Source organism: Mobula hypostoma, chromosome 7 (genome assembly GCF_963921235.1).
Source record: "Mobula hypostoma chromosome 7, sMobHyp1.1, whole genome shotgun sequence".
Taxonomy (NCBI): Eukaryota; Metazoa; Chordata; class Chondrichthyes; order Myliobatiformes; family Myliobatidae; genus Mobula; species Mobula hypostoma.
In genome coordinates, this window is record NC_086103.1 from 16,324,819 (window position 1) to 16,331,551 (window position 6,733).

Consider the following 6,733-nt stretch of genomic DNA (forward strand, 5'->3'; position numbering starts at 1 on the left):
TCCAAATGACGTCCCTCGCTTCCCGTTCACTGCGGCCTCTCGGGTTGAAGTCAAGTTCAGTTTATTGTCATTCAACTGTAAACACGTATACCGTCAAACGAAACAACGTTCCTCCGGACCAGGGTGCACAACACGGTACACGTAACTCACACACACAATGTAAACTAGTATCACCGCAGACAAATTAACACATAATAATGTAGCTATCAGAATCAAGTTTAATATCTCTGGCATCTGCTGTGAAATGTGTTGTTTCGGTACACTGCAATACCTAATACAAACTGTGAACTGCAGTAAGAAGTACGTATAATTTTTTAAAGTTAAATTAAGTGAGTAGTGTGAAAAGAGAGAAAAGAAGAAAAGCAGAGGGGCGGTGTTCATGGGTTCATTGTCCGCTCAGAGATCTGATGGCAGAGGGGAGGAAGCTGTTTCTGAATCGTTGGGTGTGTGTCTTCAGGCAATGAGAAGAGGGCTTGTCCTCGGTGATGGGGTCCTTCAGAATAGATGCCGCCTTTTTGAGGTACCGCTCCTCGAAGAATGTCCTGGATGTTAGGGACGCTATGGCCCATGACGGGCTGACTAAGTTTACAACTTACTGCAGCTTATTTCAATTTGTGCAGAGGCCCCTCCCCCTCCATACCAGACACTGTTACAGCAAGTTAGAATGCCCTCCACAGTACATCTGTAGGAGTTTGTGAGTGTCTTTAGTGACAGACCAAATCTCCTCATACTCCTAATGAAATATACCAGCTGTTATGCCTTCTTTGTAGCTGCATCGATATGTTGGACCCAGGATAGATCCTCAGATGCTAACACCCAGAAACCTGAAATTGCTTACTCTCTCCACTTCTGATTCCTCGGTGAGGACTGGTGTGTGTTCCCTCATCCTACCCTCTCTGAAGTCCACAATCAGCTCTTTGGTCTTTCTGACATTGAGTTGTGCCGCACCCCTCAACCAGCTGGTCTATGTTGCTCCTGTACGCCTTATCGTCACCATCTGAAATTCTGCCCACAGTCGTTGTGTCATCAGCAAATTTATAGATGATATTTGAGCTGTGCCCAGCCACACAGTCATGGATATAGAGAGAGTAGAGCAGTGGGCTAAGCACACACCCCTGAGGTGCACCAGTGTTGATTGTCAACAAGGAAGAGATGTTATTTTTGATCCACACAGATTATGGTCTCCCTGTGAGGAAGTCAAGGATCCAGTTCAGAATTAGAATCAGATTTATCATCACTGGCATGTGACGTGAAATTTGTTAACTTAGCAGCAGCAGTTCAATGCAATGCCTAATCTATCAGAGAGAGAAAAAAAAAATAATAATAATAATTAACAGTGTGGGCACGTGGCCAAGTGGTTAAGGCGTTCGACTAGCGATCTGAAGGTCATGAGTTCAAGCCCCAGCCGAGGCAGCGTGTCGTGTCCTTGAGCAAGGCACTTAACCACACAGTGCTCTGCGACGACACTGGTGCCAAGCTGTATTGGCCCTTGCCCTTCCCTTGGACAACATCGGTGGCATGGAGAGGGGAGATGTGCAGCATGGGCAACTGCTGGTCTTCCATACAAACTTGCCCAGGCCTGCGCCCCGGAGAGTGAAGACTTCCCAGGCGCAGATCCATGGTCTAGCAAGACTAACGGATGCCTTTAATTTAATTAATAATAAACAAGTCAATAAATTACGTATATTGAATAGGTTTTTAAAATGTGCAAAAACAGAAATATTGTATATTAAAAAAAGGTGAGGTAGTGTCCAAAGCTTCAATGTCCATTTAGGAATTGGATGGCGGAGGGGAAGAAGCTGTTCCTGAACCGCTGAGTGTGTGCCTTCAGGCTTCTGTATCTCCTACCTGATGGTAACAGTGAGAAAAGGGCATGCCCTGGGTGCTGGAGGTCCTTAATAATGGACGCTGCCTTTCTGAGACACCGCTCTCTGAAGATGTCCTGGGTACTTTGTAGACTAGTGCCCAAGATGGAGCTGACTAGATTTACAACCTTCTGCAGCTTCTTTCGGTCCTGTGTAGTAGTCCCTCCATACCTGACAGTGATGCAACCTGTCAGAGCGCTGTCCGCGGTAGAAATATAGAAGTTTTTGAGTGTATTTGTTGACAGCCAAATCTCTTCAAATTCCTAATAAAGTACAGCCACTGTCTTGCCTTCTTTTACAGAGAGAGGTACAGAGGCCCAGGTTTTGGAGCATTTTGATCAGACCTGTAGGAATGATGGTGTAACCACTGAGCTGTGGTCAATAGTCAGCACCCTGACAAAGGTATTTGTATTGTCCAGGTGACCCAAGGTCGCGTGAAGAGCCAGTGAGATCGTGTCCACCGTTTGCCTATTGAGGCAACAGGCAATCTGCAATGAGTCCAGGCCCTCGCTGAGGCAGGAGTTGATTCTAACCATAAACAACCTCTCAAAGCACTTTATCGCCATAGGTGTGAGTGCTAATGGGCGATAGTCGTTAAGGCAGCTCGCCCATGGGCACTGGTATTATTACTGAGGCAGGTGGGAACTTCCGAATGCAGCACTGAGAGATTGAAAATGTCTTTTTTAACTTGAGTTCTGTAGTCTCATGGCCTGAGGGGGTAAGAAGCTGTTTCCCATCCTAGTGGTCCTTGTCCATTATGGTATCCCCTGCCCGATGGTAGAAGAGATTGCTGGATGGATGGGAGGGATCACTGACTTTGGTAGGAGTTCTGTTACACAACGCTCTTGTTAAATATCTCTAATGGATGGAAGAGAGAGCCTGATAACCCTTTCAGCAGTTCTCGCAATCCTTTGGCCAGTGTGGGAGGCTGTCACCCTCCCAGAAAGGATGGGAGCTGACCGACGTTGGTGGCATTCGTATCCTACCACAGCTTGCACACGGTCAACAGTTCAGTATGGGCTAGGGGGAACAAAGGGCCTGTTTCTGTGCTGTGGTACTCTCTAACTCTGTGAGTATGATTGCCTCTGTGGAATCAAGTTTCCTAACCCCACCCCAAACAGGTCATGAAACAGAGATTACCAGGATTCTGTGCAGACGCTGGATTTCTTTCAGACACCTCTCAGTGTCCTTGACTCTTTCTCTCTGCCCACCTGTAACTCCGCCACCTGTGACCCTACCTGCCTCTAACTGTCTGCCTATAACTCTGTCTGCCTGTAACTCTACCACCTGTGACCCTACCTGCCTCTAGCTGTCCGCCTGTAACTCTGTCTGCCTGTAACTCCGCCACCTGTGACCCTACCTGCCTCTAACTGTCTGCCTATAACTCTGTCTGCCTGTAACTCTACCACCTGTGACTCTACCTGCCTCTGTCTGCCTATAACTCTGTCTGCCTGTAACTCTACCACCTGTGACCCTACCTGCCTCCAGCTGTCCGCCTGTAACTCTGACTGCCTGTAACTCTGCCACCTGTGACCCTACCTGCCTCTGCCTATAACTCTGTCTGCCTGTAACTCTGCCACCTGTGACCCTACCCGCCTCTAGCTGTCTGCCTGTAACTCTGTCTGCCTGTAACTCCGCCACCCGTGACCCTACCTGCCTCTAAATGTCCTCCTGTAACTCTGCCACCTATGACCCTACCTGCCTCTAACTGTCCGCCTGTAAATCTGTCTGCCTGTAACTCTGCCACCTGTGACCCTACCTGCCTCTAACTGTCCGCCTGTAACTCTGTCTGTCTGTAACCACCACCTGTGACCCTACCTGCCTCTAACTGTCTGCCTGTAACTCCACCACCTGTGACCCTACCTGCCTCTAACTGTCCGCCTGTAAATCTGTCTGCCTGTAACTCTGCCACCTGTGACCCTACCTGCCTCTAACTGTCCGCCTGTAACTCTGTCTGTCTGTAACCACCACCTGTGACCCTACCTGCCTCTAACTGTCTGCCTGTAACTCCACCACCTGTGACCCTACCTGCATCTAACTGTCCACCTGTAACTCTACCCGTGAGCTGGGAATAGAGTCAACAGATCATCTGGTTGGGTGGTATCACAACATCAATCTTGCACTCAACATCAGCAAGACAAAGGAGCTGATTGTGGACTTTGGGAAGGGGGAGTTGAGAGAGCACACACCAGTCCACGTCGAGGGACCAGAAGTGGAAAGGGTGAACAGTTTCAAGTTCCTGGGTGCTAACATCTCTCAGGATCTATCCTGGGCACAACATATTGATGTGATTACAAAGGTGACATGACGGTCGCTATATGTCATTGGGAATTTGAGGAGAATCGGTTGTAAGACTGTCACAGATTTCTACGGTTATATGGTGGAGAGCGTTCTGAATGGTTGCATCACTGTCTGCTTTGGAGGGGCCACTGCACGGGATGGCAAGAGGTGGCAGATGGTTCCAGCTCCATCATGGGCATGAGCCTCGCCACCATTGAGGTGGTGCCAGGAGAATGTGACATCGTCATTACGGACCTTCACGATCAGAGACATGCCCTCTTCTCATTCCTACCATCAGGGAGGAGGTACGGGAGCCCAAAGACCCTCACTCAGTGATTCAGGAACAGCTCCTTCCCCTGCCTGAACCCATGAACGTTGATAGTAGATGCTGTCAGAAGTGGAGTGGGCTGCAGCCTCTTGCATTGGAATAGACGTACAAGGCACATCTTACCCATAGGAAGCAGTCCAAGAACTCCATACGTTTACTGCTGCCTCAGTAAGATTGAAACGATGCAGATTCTATTCAACATCAAACGTATGCAGATGTTGCTGGGACGAGGACCTGAGTTATAGGGAAAGGATGGATAGGTTAGGATTGTATTCCCTGGAGTATGTGGGATCGAGCAGAGATTTGAAAGAGGTACTCAAAACCATGAGGGGGTAGAGATAGGGTAAATGGAAGCAGGTTTTTTCAACCGAGGTTGGGTGAGATTAGGACTAGAGATCATAGGTTGAGAGTAAAAGGTGAAAATTTTAAGGAGAACATGACAGGGAACTTTTTCCCTCAGAGGGTGGTGAGAGCGTGGAATGAGCTGCCAGTGGAAGTGGTAGATGTGGGTCTGATTACAACATTTAGGAGAAATTTGGATAAGTACATGTATGGGAGAGATATGGAGGATAATGGTCCAGGTGTGAACCAATGGGACTAGGCAGGAGGACGGTTCAGCATGGTCTATATGGGCTGAAGGGCCGGTTTCAGTCCGGTAGTGTTCTACAACTCTGTGACTAAACCAGAGCACGGGCCGGTAGAGGTGATCTGAGTGCGGAGAGTCAGGAGTATAGGACCCCAGCTGAACGAGGAGTGCCTAACGTTCTCCAGGATCAGTCCATGTCACTCAGTTATCTGCAGGCCTAGCTCCTCTCCCGTCCACAGAAAACGTTTTACGGGTTAACGCTGAGCACAAGCGGTGATCAGAATCAGGATCAGTCCACATCACTGACAAGCCGTAAGGCACGAGATGTGGTATAGAAACATAGAAAATAGGTGCAGGAGTAGGCCATTCGGCCCTTCGAGTCTGCACCGCCATTCAGTATGATCATGGCTGATCATCCAACTCAGAACCCTGTACCAGCCTTCCCTCCATACCCCCGATCCCTTTAGCCACAAGGGCCGTATCTAACTCCCTCTTACATATAGCCAATGAACTGGCCTCAACAGTTTCCTGTGGCAGAGAATTCCACAGATTCACCACTCTCTGTGTGAAGAAGTTTTTCCTAATCTCAGTCCTAAAAGGCTTCCCCTTTATCCTCAAACTGTGACCCCTCGTTCTGGACTTCCCCAACATCGGGACCAATCTTCCTGCATCCAGCCTGTCCAATCCCTTTAGGATCTTATACGTTTCAATAAGATCCCTCCCCCCCAATCTTATAAATTCCAGACAGTATAAGCCTAGTCGATCCAGTCTTTCATCATATGAAGTCCTGTCATCCCAGGAATCAATTTTGTGGCAGTACAGCTGCTGGTTGTCCAGCGTGTCCAAAGATGTCAGGAAGAGTATTCAATGTGGAAACGCTCTTGCACTGGGGCAGTTCCACTCCTTAACCCTGGAAGTCCAGGCCCGGTGGTACAAGTTGCCGTCACAACTGGAGTCTTCCTTGTTGGCAGTGGATGACCATGATCCTCGCTCTCCACGAAGTGTTGCAGAACCACCAGCCTGGCCGTTGTATCTCATCTGCCCTCCCCCGGAGCTAACTTCACAAGCTAGGACAGGCATGTCCCTAAGTCACCGGGATACAAGGCCCGCCTGCTACCCTCACCTGGTTTGGCCCACCTGTCGGAGTGAAGCACCGGGGTGCGGCCTCTGTTACCTGTAAACGGCTACTTGAAGCCACAGTGAGAGCTGAGTGTCTGGTGAGGACCAAAGGTGAGTGAGGTGCCCTGGAGTGGACATGACAAGCTCCTTCACCAGAGGCGATAGCCCTCCCCGGACACCCCGTACTGTGACAGTAGCACAGTGCAGGCAAAATAAATGACTATAAGTTACAAAATAAAAAATAAGTAAAGAGATCGAAACAGGAATAATGAGGTGGTGTTCATGGGCTCTCAGCAGTGTGAAGGAACAGAGAGATATGAGGGTCCATGTCCATAAATCTCTCAATGTCGTTGCATGTTGATAGGTTGGTGAAGAAGACATATGGAATGTTGGTCTTCAATCAGGGAATTGAGTTCAAGAGCTCTTGGGTAATGTTGCAGCTCTACAAAACCCTTGTTAGACCACACTTAGAGTTTTGTGCTTAGGTCTGGTTACCTCATTATAGGAAGGATGTGGAAGCTTTCGAGAGGGTGCAGAGGAGAGTTACCAGGATGC